This window comes from Ailuropoda melanoleuca, chromosome 5 (assembly GCF_002007445.2).
Source record: "Ailuropoda melanoleuca isolate Jingjing chromosome 5, ASM200744v2, whole genome shotgun sequence".
NCBI classification, from domain to species: domain Eukaryota; kingdom Metazoa; phylum Chordata; class Mammalia; order Carnivora; family Ursidae; genus Ailuropoda; species Ailuropoda melanoleuca.
In genome coordinates, this window is record NC_048222.1 from 109,753,420 (window position 1) to 109,769,861 (window position 16,442).

A 16,442-nucleotide genomic window follows, 5' to 3' on the forward strand; every position below is an offset into this window, starting at 1 on the left:
GACAGTATTATGACCAAGAGGTGGCAAGATTTATCTTTTTATAAAGGAAAAAATAATTGAAAGTATTTCTGCACAGAGTGGAAGTTATCATTGCACTGGGATTTTTAAGAGAAATTTATTCCTGTACTCAGAGTTGGAATATATGACTTAATTCTGGGTGAATAGGATATGGGTGGGAAGATACTTTTTTATTAAGCAATTCAGCCACATGATCAAAAAATTCAATTTTACAAAATGCATATTACAACAAAAAACAATTTTTCTTCCCATTCTAATCCCTTAGTCCCCTTTCCATTAACAATTCAAATATCCTTCAAACTTTTCAATGCATTCATTTCTTACCCCAAAAAAGTTTTCTATTATTCAAATATCTTCAAAAGCAATTTGGTCCTGTCACTTTTCCAGTATATAAATCTGTTACTTGGAAGAATGAAATAATTTCTAAAAATCCAAGTTTACACAATCACTGAAACAAACACTGACATTAGTCAGGTTTCACTCTCCTCCACATGACGATCAATGACAGCCTGTCTTCGATCTGCCAAAAACTAAACTGGACTTAAAAAGGTTTGCTTGGCCGCGTCGGAGAAAAAAAAAACAACAAAACAGTAGCAGCCCTCTTCCAGAATAGGACCAGCTTCCTCCAGCTAAGAGCTAAAAGGAGCAAATGCAACATCTCCCAGTAGGTTAGAGGAAAAATGCTTTGGATATAAACAAGCATAATGTACAGAATTAGATGAGAGCTGTACTGTAAGTCCACACTTTCCTGCTTCAGTCACATGTTCAGTCTGGTCCTATTCATGAACTTTTCCACAGTGACTTACTTACCAGTCAGAATGAAAACACCTAGTGAAGCTCTCAGAAGGTTTCAGAACCCAAATTCTTCTCCCATTCAACTACTAGGAGAACTTTAGTCTTCACTAATTCACTACTTAATTGAAGAAATTCTTTAAGCGCTTAACACCAACATAAAAGTGCAGTAGAAAGAAAATGAGTATGGTACAGTTCCCACCACCACCAAGCTTACAGTTAGGAAGTGTGTCAGTGAGGGATGGGAGAACCATCTTATAAAGAGGACTGTGATAAGAGTCACACAATGTTTATCTAAGGAGGAACATACAAACAGGGCGAATGGCCAACAATCTATGTTGTTTTCTTTGCCACGATTACATCTCGAATGCATCCTGGGCTTTGTTACCTACCATGCAATAAAAATACAAATTGAGTTCAACTGATTGTCAAGTAGTCACATCAGTAGGAACAATAAAATGGATAATCCAAAGCAGCCTTGATAAAAATTAACCATTGTAGACATTTTTCCAAAGAAGACAAATAGATGGTTAACGGGAATATGAAAAGATGTTCAACATCACTAAGCATCAGGGAAATGCAAATCAAAAGCACAGTAAACTATCCAGTTAGAATGGCTTTTATCAAAAAATTGTCAAAAAGACAAGAAACAACAAGCGTTGTTGAGGATAGGAAGAAAAAGGAACCCTTGGTATAGCCACTATAGAAAAGAGTATGGAGGTTCCTCAAAAAAATTAAAAATAAAAATACCATATGATCCAGCAATTCTATTACTGGGTATCTACCTGAAGAAAACGGAAACACTAATTCAAAAAGATATATGCACCCCTACATATACTGCAGCATTATTTATAATAGCCAAGATACGGAAGCAACCTGTGTCCAACTGTGGATGAATGGATAAAGATCTGGGATGCGCACGCGCGCGTGCACACACACACGCACACACAGAAATACTCAGCCATAAGAAAAGAATGAAATCTCGCCATTTGTGACAACACAGATAGACCTTCAGGGTATTATCCCAAGTGAAATAAGCCAGATGGAGAAAGACAAATACCGCAAGATGTCACTTATGTGTACAATCTAAAAAACAAAACAAACAAAACAAAACCCAGACTCACAGGCACAGAGAATAGACCGGTAGTTGCCAAAAGGGAGGAAGGTTGGGGGAATGGGGCAAAATAGGTGAAAGGCATTAAGAAGTACAAACTTCCACTTATAAAAGAAATAAATCATGAGGATGTAATATACAGCATGACAGATACAGTCAATAATATTGTATTCTTCGTAAGGTGACAGATGGTAACTAGACTTATTCAGGTGAACATTTCACAATGTATACAAATGTCAAATCACTATGCTGTACACCTGAAGCTAATATAATATTGTATGTCAATTTTACTGCAATGAATTAAAAAAAATTACTGTTTTTGGGATGCATTATGCTTTACCAAAGAAAGATTTTAAAGATTTTTTTTTTTTATTTGTTTGACAGAGATAGAGACAGCCAGCGAGAGAGGGAACACAAGCAGGGGGAGTGGGAGAGGAAGAAGCAGGCTCACAGCGGAGGAGCCTGACGTGGGGCTCGATCCCATAACGCCGGGATCACGCCCTGAGCCGAAGGCAGACGCTTAACCGCTGTGCCACCCAGGAGCCCCTACCAAAGAAAGATTTTAATTCCTTATCAGTTTGTTTACACTAATATTATATACTAACATTGTTTATACTAATATATTCCCTGAGAGCACAGCAAATTCTAAAGAAATGCCTGTTCAAGATTCAAATACTGCTGTGGAAAATCTCTAAGTGGATGATGCTGTCAGTTAACTAGAATGGTTTTAGTATATTACAAAAACTTACAGAAGCAAACATATTTTATCATAGAAATCTCTCCACCTCTTAAAATTCTGACTGTAGGCAAGAAACGGCCTTAATAGAACATCTGAAACACACCAATTTCAGCCTCAACAAACTCTTGTCACCATCACTACCAACTTCAAAGGGAGGGAGTTGCCATGCACGTGGTTCACTGGGTGACATCTTAGGAGCGCATCCATGGTCTCCATCATTTTCAACAGAGCTCAAGTATTCAAAAAGAATCAAAAACCATCCTCATCTCACCACCACCACCACTCATAATGAAGCACCAGGCACTGTTCTGATACTTTATACCTATTAACTCTCGTACTCCTTACAAGAATCCTGTAAGGACTACTTTAGAGATGATGAAACGGAGGTAAAGAACGGTTAAGGAGCTTGCCAAGGCAACCAGTCCACCACCCTGCCCCTCCTAAAAAACTTCCTCCTGGGTCTCATGTATAAAGCAGAAGGACGGGTAAGCAGGGATTTGCTTATAGTTTTATTTTAATCCCTCCAATCTTTCCCTTCCCAACTTATTTTTTTCATTGTTCTTTCCTTCTTGATAACGTCCCACTTTCCTAGAACATGGAAAAAACCAAGAATTTTTATCAGGGCAGCAACGACAAAATTAAGTTCATTTTAATCTAAAGAGCCCAAAATAAGGATAAGAAGTCATAAGCTACAACTCAACAAGACGTAAGAAAATTGCACCATGGCTTCACACCAAGGAGAGGCATATATGTGTCCAACTCTTAACATTCTTTTCTTATAAGTCTGTGGTACATTAAAATTAAACTCCTTTTAAGAATGCATCTTCTTTACATTCCCACTGATTACTCTCAGGGTTCTTCACTGAAAACATAAACTAAACAAACCGAAACAAAATTACTGGCTTTTTTTCTTAAAGGTAATACTTTTCCACTCAGGCAAATGTAGAGATGGAGAAAATTTATAGGTAAAATAGTAAAATATTCATTTTAATGGCTAACACACAGCTGACAGTCACAATGCTATCTATACATAATGGCAAAGACTAGTACTCTGAACTCTGGAGGATGTGGGTGAGGGAATGAGCAGCAGAGGTGAAGATAAAGTAAACCGTGTACCGGTATGGCGGAAACATCGGCTGGGGGCGCTACCACTTCAACCCTTATCCGCCTCCTCACCCCCTCCTTCATGCTCTATGGCAGGGTTTCTCAGTCTTAGCATTATGGGATGTCAAGAAGCATCCCTGCCCTTTACCTACTGGATGCTGGTAGAATCACTCTTGCCCTGCCTCCCCAATATGTCACAACCCCAAATTTCTCCAGACATTGACAGATGAACCACTGCTCTACTCCTCTACACTCTGCCTCTCCTTTTCTCCTTGTAAGTGTCTCAGGCCTCAACACCTCTATTTAGCTCCACTTCTAGATACTAGGACATAAGGAATTGCTGATCTCTTCAAGAACCGACAAGAGAAAGAGGTCAAACATACACATCCTTTCTTCCTCTCTTTTTCTCCTCCAACAAAAAAAAAGCAGGAACGTCCTGCTCAGTTGGTGGAGCGTCCAACTCTATTTTTTTTTTAAAGATTTTATTTATTCATTCTACAGAGAGAGACAGCCGGCGAGAAAGGGAACACAAGCAAGGGGAGTGGGAGAGCCTGACGTGGGGCTCGATCCCAGAACACTGGGATCACGCCCTGAGCCGAAGGCAGACGCTTAACGACTGAGCCACCCAAGGTGCCCGTGGAGCGTCCAACTCTTGATTTCAGCTTGGATTGTTGTCTCAGGGTCCTGGGATAAAGCTGCGCTCAGTGGGTCCTGTGCTCAGCGGGGTCCCCTGCTCAGCAGGGAGTCTGCTTGAGATTCTCTCTCCCTCTGCCCTGCCCCTACTTGTGTGCGCTCTCTCTCTCTCTCTAATATAAATAAATAAATGTTTTTAAAAAGGGAAGAACGAAACAATCAATCATCAGAATTAATTGGTATGGCTTGACCACCCACAATGGGTAGCGTACAGGGCCAAGTGCTGCTGAGTATAAAAGACATAGTTCATACCCACAACGAACTTCAATCAAAATGAAAAAATTCACTCATTGAGTACCTACTGTGTGTCAGGCCAAAAGTTCTTAATGCTGGTGGACATTAAACTTGCCTGTAATAATTTTATAAAAGCTCCCCACCATAACCCTTGAGTAGAATCCCCTAGCAGCAGGTCCACGGAGTTCTGTGGTGGTGGTTCAAGTGATTTTAATGGGCAGACCAGGGGAGAACAATTCTGCGATCATAAAGACACTGCCCATTACCCCCAAAGAACTCAGTCTAAAGGGGTAATAAGACAACCATAATAAAGGCTATTAAAACAAAAGCTAGACTAGACAAGATTGTTTTGTACTGTTCATCAAAGTTACAAGATTTTTAGAGCAAGTCTAACACTGATGACCACTGATTCCCACCCTATCAACTGTATAGGACATACCTTATGAAGTATAGATACTCAAAAGACTGAAGGGCAGGAAACAAAAGCTCTACCAACTGCATCAGCTTTCCTTCTCAATCCCTTGATTTTAAAGGCTATCCCAATTATAAGAGAAATACCTTCAAACTAAGAATACCTAACATTAGTAATGATGGCTTATTTAACTTTTCTTATTGTGGTCTCCTCTTACTGATAAGATTGCTTCTTGGAGGCAGAAACTGATGTGTACATTACTCTATCCCTCCCTGAATATAGCAGACACACAGCAGGAGTGTGCAAGTCGCTTACTGAATTGATTAATATGGGCTTAACAAAAGGCAGAACCCCACAGTGAGGGTGCACCTTCTTAAAGGAGCCCTTCCCGAAATACAAATCAGCATCTCAGCCTGCACAATTTGACAAGACAAAACTCTTCAGTGTTTAAATGCAAACAAATACAGTGTGCCAACCATTTGAATGTTAATCAAGTTAATTTTGTTCACAGTTAACAGGAAAACATTTAAAACCAATCAAACATTCCCTCAAGCTTGAACAAACTCAATGGAAATCTTGAACTCACAAACACGAACACAAGGAAAATAAAGAGGGTGTTATTAATCATGCCAGACTGCAAAGCCAGCAATGGGCAAAAAGCAAAACAGGAAGCTGTAACAGATGAGATGGCAAGCCATATACAATCTGCCATCCTGGGCTCCAGGAGGGGCTAAACGTTAATGCACCGTGCGCTGCCTTATTATTCCCTCTCATGAAAAGTTACAGTCTCCAATAAAATTAAGACCCATTTTTCCAGGTGGTCATCCTCCGTCTCCCACTCAGCTTTTAAAGAGTCTGAGACTGACCAAGGCATATCAGTTCAGGGTTCCTACTCACAGTCACTCACTCAGGAGGGGATGGGTACTAACCCAAGTGGGAAGTCTATAAGTGAGATAAAAGTCTCCCCACCCCCCAACTTTGAAATATTCACAGATCACCTAAGGGGAACCTGGCTGGCTCAGTCAGTAGAGCATGTGACACTTGACCTTGGGATCATGAGTTCAAGCCCCGCACTGGGTGTAGAGATTACTTTTTTAAAAAATCTAAAAGAAAGGAGACGGTGAGGCAGAAAATGCTGACAAATAATTCTACTCTGTCTAGCAGCTCGGTTAAGAGCTCCCTTAATACTGAGGTAAGACTGAGTGTGTTTCCGTCAGGTATGGACCTCACCCACGGGCAGCATATGAAAAGCCTTTTTTCACACCCATGATCACTGTTAGCCTTGAGAGAAAATATGGGAAATTAAATGCTGATGCCTAACTTTTAAAATTATTTTCTCTCTACTACACAAGAGGACTTTTCTTACTTTGATGCCTCATAAACTAACCCATTTCAACAATCAAAACCATATTCCAAGACCACCACCGTGTCTTCTATGAATAAGAAAATGACACTATAAACAGAATCTAATGCTGCAACTCAGGTAGGAGAGTAAGAGGCCCACTTCGATGGACTCTGTGAAGCACTGGTGTCTCTCAGGTTCAACAATCACATCAGCTGATTGAGACACTGCATATAACTAAGAACCCCTAATGGGCTAGGAATACCCCACATTCTTCCAAGACTCTGACCCCAAAATCATGTCAAGGAGAGGAGCAGGTATAATCAAGGAAATAAGATGGAGAAGGCCTGTCTCTTGTAACTCTGGCTTATATATACCATGTACCTCCCAGTAACCCCAGCTTTGCTTAGGCAGCTGGGAAATTCTGGCTTTAATGAAAAAAACCCAGTTTTCCCAGGCCGATACTTCCTGGTACATAAAGAACAACACAATAAAGTAAACAACATCATCCCTATTCCAGTGAGGAATCTGACCAGGACACAGGAGAACATTTTTTATTAGAAGCTAGCATTTCATGTATTTTTTAATCGTTCACATCCTTTACCAATCTTGTTTTTTAGGGATGCTGTTTTCCTATTGACTTCAGAAGTTTCTTAAACAGAACAGTAACTTGCTGCAAATATGTTACCTAAAAGGTTGTTATTTGTAAGTTCATGTTTAGTTATTTGTAAGTGTGTATTTGGCCGCATAAATGCTGTCAAATCTATACAATTTTCCTTTATGGTTTCTCCCTTCCACATTTAAAAGGGCTCTATAGCTGGCTATTAATGACCCCCTCCTATCTCTTGATGAAACGGCACAAATCAATCTCCCCCTCTCCTTCTGCCACTATGACAAGAATCCATGCCAGAATCTTCCTACACTGAGTGTGCATTACTCCACTGGAAAAAAACCAAAACAAAACATAACACGAACGAATGCTATAAAAAAGCCACAGATAAATTTGAATACTTATCTTTAAAAGCTCTGGGCAATTTAAGTAACTTCTTTAAATCATTAAAGGGCATTCTTCTCTTAGTTCAATTACTATATTTTTCTCAAAAACCTTTATCTACAATTGTCAGGGAAATGCTCCATCTACAAATTCCCAAACTTGATATTTCACAATTTCATTACCAGGATTCCCATTGCTTAACTCTTCTCAATTCATTTAAGTCCATTAGACTCCTTATAACCTGTGACCCCTTATCTAGATTGGATTCAATACCGCTCTCATTAACATTCTAGACTCTAAAATCACATTGATTTTTATAAACAGCTAACGTTTTCTGAATGCTTACTATGCACCAAATCCTATACTGAACATAAATTGCACCTTCCCTCTCCCCCATTTTAACACCTCTGAAACCAAGAACTTTACAATCAATGGTAAGTCATACCTAATTGACGGGGTTTTTCCCTTGAGTAGTACATGAAATAGTGCAATGAAATAATTAGCAGCATCTTAATTAGATGAAATATGTAAGTATAACTCATTTCATCTTACTATCAATCCTGAGGCTAATACTATTATCTCTATTTTTCAAACAAAGAAAAGCTGGTTACGAAAGTGAATGGTAGCTTCCCCCAAAGTTATAAAAAGTAAGTGGTGGGGCTTAGACTTCAACCCAGGCAATCTGATTCTCTAGAGCCTCGTCTCTTAAGTGACTTGCTTTGCCTAGGCCAGAATCATGTTTACCAACATTTCTCTCCAATCTTACTATCAGGCCATCAAGCTATCCCAGAAAGTAACAATTACCTAGTCCACAGCCACGTCAAACTTCCCACCAGGCTTTGCCCTTGCTGTTTACATTTTGAATTTTCCATAGATCCCCTGGCACACTACCTGTAATGCTTCTTTCAAAACTTCTCCATTATTGTTAAACTTCCAATACCGTTTGCCGAGTCGCCCATCTCACCATCCCAGGAAGGGCCTCGTCTCCCACACTCCTGGGAAAGTCAGCGCAAGCTGCCACAAGCTCTGCCATCTCCTTTTTTCTAACTTGGACCCCATTCTGCTGCTTTCTCGGACAATTCTCCCCCTTTACAATGGTTAATATCCAGTCACCTGCGCTCCAGATCACTAACTCCATCACCTTTTATTGCTCTCTGTCCATTAACTTCTTTCCTTCAAACCTCGGAATCAAAGAGATCACAACTATTTTGAAATATAAGCCACTCGAGGGCATCTGAGAATCTATTGCTCATTTCTTAATACGCTCTGTGTCTCTTCACACCTGCACTCACTCGATTAGCCCGCCCTTTTCTCCTTCACCATGAACCATACAACATTATCCCACTCTGAACCTACTTTAGAATCCCTCTTCCCCAGGCTTTCTGGTGTCACTGCTCCTCTGACCACGAATCTTTCTTCCAATTTCTTCTGCCACCCACTTTAAATATACCTCTTTCTTCTACTAATTCCCAATTGTGGACTTCAATGGAAGACTCAGCCCGCCAGCTCTTTCCTTTCCATGGTCCTCTGGGAACACCTACCCACTCCTGGAAGTTCAACCATCATTTCTAGGAGCTGACTCCTGAGAATCTATTTGTGAAGCTCTGAGCCCTTCCCTAAGCTTTGGTTATGTATCTCCAACTTGCCTGTAAGATACTTCTACTTAGATACTCCACCTTAATTCGACATGTCAATTCATTCTTGACTCCTTCCACAACCAGTTCATCCCTAGTCTTGAGAAAAGACTTTATTAATTTTCCAGCCACTTAGGTTGGAAACAAGAATATTCTCTGATACCTCTCTCCCATTACTCTATAGCCAAACAACCACCGTTTTTTTGCTCATAAAACCCATCTCATATCACATAGATAGCTCAAATAGCTTTCCTACTAATCTCCTGGCATCCAGGCCCTACCTTCTCCAATCTACACTGCATGTTCACCCTCAGCGACTTCCCCATGCTTCCTTATTCTGGCACTGTCAAGTACGCAAATTCTCACCCCAGCTTAGCCTTTCTGTGTGTCTTCCGGCTTACCATACTGAGCCCATCAGGAACACCCGCTGCGGTGAGGCAGGGCTGCTCACCAGCCTCTAGATGTGTGCTGTCCAACAGGACAGCCACAGGATACACAGTTATGTTTAAACATAACGTAATTAAGATTAAAAAATGCAACTCCCTTCAGTTGCACTGGCCCCATTTTAAGTGCCACTAGGGCTAGTGGCTATTACATTGGACAGTGCAGATAGCAAACATCTCTATCACTGCAGAAAGTTCTGCTGGGACAGTGCTGCTGTGGAGATCTCAACACTCAGGCTTAACCTCCCCGGTCCTCCATACCACTACTCTGCCTACAATGTTTCTCCCTTCTATCTATGCAAATCCACATGTCCTTCCATACCACAGTGGTCCTCATGTGAGTTGTCTGTGCAACTTCCTCCTATATTATCTTGTAATAACTCTTGCAATGTTGTATTTAATTTTCCATTTTTGTGTATCTTCTAATTATTGAGCCACTCAGAACTAATAAATATTCAAGAGAATAAATGAGCATAATATAGTTACTATAATACTGCATCAAAATTTCAAATTAATGGTATATGTAATATCCCTCTTCCATTAAAAAGACATGTTTTCTCTCAATCTAAACAAACAAAAAATCATGTATTTAGCTAACTAAATGACTTAATTTAATGCCTAATTATAATACTTGAAAGACAATTAGTTCCCCTTTTTTTTCTTGTGGTGTTTGAAACTGAAAGAAAAAAACCTTAAAGATCTGAAATACTTCCACTTTGCATAAGCACACCGCAAAGAAACCACAAAAGATAGACAAGGAAAGGAAAATGAATGAACAGTTTGAGTAAATATACCCTAACTATCTGAGATTATAGGAAAAAATATCTATAGTACGGCTACCCTAAAATTAGGGAGAAACTACAAATAAAGCATTTAAAAATTATGTATATAAATATATTTCTGAATCAATAGCTAGACCCCTCTATCTTCCTCTTTGCAAATATGACATGGTGACTATTTATATTCAAGCTTAACAGCATATAGATGCATAATTAACTGCAGTGTATTATGTGTTCTTTCTTTAAGTTCAAGATTATTATCTCAAGAAAATTAGTTAAGAAACCAATCCACCACACCATAAATCTGGGTTCTTAACAAGGGAACAAGCCTCCTTATCTGAATACTAGAACCGAGCAGAGATTTGGGAGAAACGGCCCAGTAAGGATTCCCTTAAAACTTCAAAAGCTGGATGCTTTATTTTCAAGAGGGAGTCTTAAGATTTGAGTTCTGATTTGAGCTTATAACAAAAACTATAAAGATGTAAAACTGCTCAAATACTGCAGTTCCCAGTACTTTCCTAAAATTCTGATGTGATCACTGGAGTTGAACTATTTATGAAAGTCTTGGCTTTTTCTGTCTGAAAAACAGCCTCTCTTACATAAATCAATGTGCTACAGAGCCTGGTCATTTCTGCAAATCAGCTAGCAATGGCGATCAAATGTTACTTTTTTACCCAATAGGACTTGTTGTGTATCTCTAAAATTGACTCCATCGTAATAGTGCATACCAAAATGAAGATTTTAATTTAGATTTTAAGTAATTACATTCATGCTACTTAGCTTTGCTTTTTTTTTTTTTTTTTTTTAAGGAAGTTACTCAGGAGTAAGTGTTAAAAATTCTTCAGGTACTTTTGCTGCAATCAGATGACAGATCACCACTATCTTCACTACCAGGTAATAGCAGAAAAGGAATATAAAGAGCCAAGAGATTTCAATTTGGAGGAAAAGGGTGATGCCCCTATTTGTTATCAGAGCATCCCCTGCTAATGTTGGTACAAAAAGTAAAACCAGAGCTTCCAAGTTGTTCAACACATCGAAGTGTTAGGAGAGCGGCAGGCCTGGAGAGGACATGCAAGTCCGGCAGCCCTTCCTCTGTCCCTTCCCTTGTGCACTTCTTCCTTCTGCTGTCCTTGAGCTCAATCCTTTATAATAAACTGCTAGTCTGGGAGAGAAAGGGAGGAGAGAAAGAAAGAACAAACAGCAAAACCACATACAGAAGTACCATTACAGAGAACATTTCATCAGCCTCATTTTATGACTTAATATCAAATTCCTCTACCCCTTTGTAGGTAAATGATCTTTCTCCTCCTCAGACCTTTCCAATTCTCTCCCTAATACTCCCTAGCTCCTTCCTTAAATACTCCAAACTTTAGCTTTTGGTTAAGAATGTGATTTGCTTTTGAGAGTCAAGAGAGAAAATTCATATAGCAGAACTGCCTGATTTAATTTGATCTTGGTACAATCTTGGATCTCCCGTTTTCTAGCAGGTCCCATTGATTAAAAGAGACACAGGGCTTTTCTTTTCCATCTCTAAAATGAAAAAAATCAATTTTAATCTGTAAAAAACATCTCTCTGAGGTTGTCAGACCTGATTCCTATTCAGCTCAATACTAGGTACAAAAAAGTCGATACCATGCCAAAAATTATTCTTTCCTCCCCTCCCCAAATTACACTGGATATGCTCAGACCAAAGCCTTAGGAACACAATGAGCGCAGCAGGAAACGATAAACAAATGAGAACTGAACAACAGTAAGAGTGATCCTGGTTCTGGCTTTCCCTCTTCCAGTCACTTAGGTGGGTGACTCTCGGCAAGTTGGCTATCTTCTCTGGGCCGCAGACTGCTCAGCTTGATAGGAACCGATGGAATTAGAAAATCCTCAAAGCCGCTTTTAACACTAATTATCTCTGTTCTCTACAAAGGAAATTACACATCTTAATGTTTATGAATGCACTTGGCAAGGTTGTCCCATGGATGTCCTTCACCTGAAATGTCATGCAATTTGGGTACTTGTGTATACAAGCTCACCAGGGCATATAAACATTTTTGGATTGGAGGATCTTTGGATTGGAGGATGGGAATGAGCAGATACTGGATCCATGGTTTCATCAGATTCTTAAACAGGCTGACCAAAAAAAAGGGGGGTGGGGGAGGTTAAGAAAAACTGCAAGACTACACACAAGTAGACATTAAATGTGGAAAAAAATTTCCAGGATTCGCCATGAAGTATTTTCATCTCCAAGTACAGTATCTAACAGCTAAGAGAAGATTAATTTTGAGGAGATAAAGTGAACTACTAGAATTTTCTCTTCACTACCATCAGCCTGTGATATTACGAAAAAAACATAAGGTTCGGAAAGTGGCAGGAATTATCCAGAAAAGCAGAGATGAAAATAATTCAGCATTGAAATGCCTTACTTTTTTGTCAGATTTATTCTTCCAATTATGTTCTGCTTAAATATGTATAATGTAAACATTATGTTTCTTCTTAAGCACTCAAAAGAAGACAGCAGGAGAAGACAGCCCAGAAAAGCACAACAGAGGGCAAATCTATCTAAAAGCCTAAAAAATAAAAGTCAAGTCATGTCCATACTGGAATAGTAAAACCCAGAACAATGATTATTTGAATATTCTAGACAGAAAACATATACATATAAATTTAAAAACATATATATATATAGTTAAAAGTGAGGCTCTAGAGTCAGACTGCCTGTTCATACCCCAGCTAAGATTATAAATCATAATCACTCACTAGTTATGTACCCTGAGGCAAGACACTGAATCACGCTGAACTCAAGTTTCTTTGCCTGTAAAATGTGATAACAACAGTACTTAGGTAAGTTTTGGGGCTTAAATAAGGTATGAGTATTAAAATTAAGCATACAGTAAAAACTCTGAAAATATTAACTACATGCTAACTCAAATTAGGGTCTACGATAAATATGATCCAGAGAAAAATCAATCTCATTTTATCCAGTACTTCAATTATCACTTCCAAACTGTTTTTTATTTTCTCAAGAGCAACTAGTAGGTGGAAAAATTAATGATACATCCCTTTCTTTTCCTGACCCCACAAACTCCTGAGAAATAGTAAGCAGAGAAGCTGCTGAAAGAGGAGTAGAAAGGAAAAGCAGAAGTAAAGGTCCTAGAGCAGCAGTGTCCAGCAGACCCTTCTGTAATAATGGAAATGTTCTATATACATTGTCCAATATGGTAGCCCCTAGCCACATGTGGCTAGTGCTACTGAGATGAACTTCAATTTTACTTACATTTAAATATCCATATGTAGCTACAGCTACCTTATTGAATAGCACCTCCCCAGATAGCAACTCCCGACCCATAAACTGAATAAAGATTGCCAGAAATTTCAGCAAAAAATGAGTCTTCTTTTTCTAAATTGTGCATACATTCAATTCAGATATCTGCTTTCAGTAGAGACCTGGTAACCGTGACTAGTTAAAGAAATAACATGCCAGCTGATCCATCAATACAGTGCAACTCAGTGCTAATGAAAGGATCAGAGATAAGAATGTGGACCTCTGATATTTTAGAATGTCCCTAAGGCCACGTTAAATTCAAGCTCACATGAAGCCTGATTCAATACACAGGATTGGAGCCGCAAAGGTCCTTATCAGAACCCTCAATGCAAATGTCTCTCCACTACCAAATGGAAAGCTACTTAGACAATGCAGATTGAACATCTTTTCGTTTATCTTAAATTTCTTCAGAAATTCAGAGTTCTGTAAGCCTTTCCCTCTTCCAGAAACACTAGCGTTCCTGGGCAGCTCAGCCTTTCCACTATAAACAAAATCCATGTACCATCCATATCTGAAGTATAACGCCAGACTCCTGCTTAGCTGCCCCTGTAATATGGTTTAATTATGATGACTGAACTAATAGGCTGACATCATAGACTTTTACAGGCTGACCCCATGTCATCCTGATGTATCATTTTGCACCAGTTCAGTGCTGTAAATCAATTTAAGATCTCAAGCAGGTTGAAAAGGCTGGTAATGATGCTTTCTCTGCTGTCTCTGGAGACTCTACATTATACACAACTTACATTATTTATAAAGCCTCAATGATGCCTCCATTAGCCTTGTAAGACTACACAAATGAGATCTTTTATACACACACAACTTGGCCTTGATTATGTAGGCAACTACAGCTTAAATATAGTCGTCTAATTACACCCCAGTTTCTTCTTTTTCCTACCTAACCAAATCAGTTAATTTTATCTTTAACCCAGAATTATTATAAATCAGAATCACAAACTGAAATTCAGTTTTTAACTAATAAATGTATGTGGGAAAATGGGACTTACTTAATGCTTTAATGAACTCAGGAAAAAATTAACTTAAATTCCAAGAGATGTAAGAAGTTAACATTCTTAATTGCCTAAAAAATGGTCATTTCTCTTAAAATGCAAAAGTCATCAGCTCTTCAAGGGTATAAAACCAATGGATACTGCAAAAGGGAAAAATGTATTTGGTTACATACCTATGGTTGGAGGGGTCAAACTAAATCAAGGACAAATCCCTACCCTCAGAAGAAACCCAATCCTGCCTGGATCCTCCAGAGGCCCTGGTATCACCCAGCTCTAGAAAATCATCTCTCATGACCCTGGTTACAGTTTCCTAAGAATTGCAGTTTCACACAAATGTACACCACCTGCAGAGAAATATCAAATAACTGTAAATGGGAAAGGGGGGGGAGAGAGGAGGACAAACACCTTAATCAGTTCAGCCTACATAGGCCTGGCACCTACATCAGAATAACAATGATGCAAAATATTTATACTCCTTGAAAATGCTGGGGCCCTGAACATGGGTCCTGCCTCGATTTTTTTTTTTTTTTTGAAATAGTGGTTCCAATACGGCTCAGCTACCTCCCATAAAACGTAAAGTGGTAATTATAAACAAGATGAAAAGTCAACATGGGCAGAGAACAGTTTTCTCATTGTGTTACTGAAAGTAGGCATGTTAACCACCACAGCAATTAGAGCAAGAAATGTTCTGAAATGAAGGCGTTCTGTGATTAAGGTGCCAAGAGTTTCAGCAACAGGATGACATACTGAAATCATGCAACTTCTGTGTCATTCCACATAGTCCGAAACTTCAGCTACAATGGAAAGAAGGGAAGAGGAGGGGAAAGGAAAAGGCCAGCTGCCCACAGCACTCACGAACACGATGCTTCCTCAAGGAGATGGTGCTGAGACGCGCCTCGATTTCCAGAAGGGAAGCGTCCTACTGGCTATCCTGCACAGTAGATTGAAAAAATCGTATGCGCCCCAAAATAAACAAAAGCCGCAGCTACTGTAGCTGTTAAGATCCGGCCGGCGTTTGTTCCTCCTCGCTTCCTAAAGTACCTCAAGGAAACGTTCTCCCTACAAGCCTACATGTCTATTAAGCAACTAGAAAAACAAGCCCACGTCTGTCTCACACCCACTCCCCCCGCCGTCCTGCGGCAACCACCCCGAGAAACACTAACAAAGACAGCGGAGTAAAGGCACAGTTGTTCAACAGCGAACTCACAAATACACATGCAGTGAGGCAATCGAATCCGGTAAAGGGAAAGGAATGAGACGACACTTGGGAGACGCACGGGGTGTAGGCGGAAGAGGGGGGAAAAAAATTACGCGCCACCGCCAAGCCTTTGATTAAATTAGAGGGAATTTCGGTACGAACTTTCCTTGACCTCGACCCCCAAGAGGCTCCTTGGGGCAGGGAAAGGACCCCGCCTGGGATGCGGAGGGGCGCAGGGCACCGGGTGCCCCCCTCATGCCAGACCCGCTCCGCGAGGCGCAGACCGCGGAGAGGGCAGCGCCGGCCGCTGCCCTCCGACTCCAGGAGGGGTCGGTCGGGCCGGCGCGGGACAATGGGCCCGCGGGCAGCGCGCACGGGCCTCGGCCCCGCTGCGGAAAGGGAAAGAGAAACGGGGAGCGGGCAGAGGGGGAGGGTGGCAGGGGAGGTCCCGCCGCTGCCAGGGCCGGGGGCGAGGCTCGGGGCAGACGAACGCGGCTTCCCCACCGCAGACCCAACAAAGACGCGAGGGGAGCCCCGGCCGAGCCCTGCTTGGGCGGCTGGGCGCCGGAGCAGGCGGAGATGGCAGGTTCGCTTCTCGAACCGGCCGGGAGGCGCCATCA

General features: G+C 40.5%; 1 protein-coding gene across 1 annotated transcript in view; it reads right to left on the reverse strand.

Annotated features, from left to right (window-relative positions):
- SMAD1 (SMAD family member 1) overlaps nucleotides 1–15,802 on the reverse strand; it is a 73,324-nt gene extending 57,522 nt beyond the window's left edge. The window contains exon 1 of the mRNA XM_011221023.3: nucleotides 15,480–15,802. The gene's annotated coding sequence lies outside the window, so the exon portion shown is untranslated. The remainder of the gene's footprint in view (nucleotides 1–15,479) is intronic.
- Nucleotides 15,803–16,442: the final 640 nt, after the last annotated feature.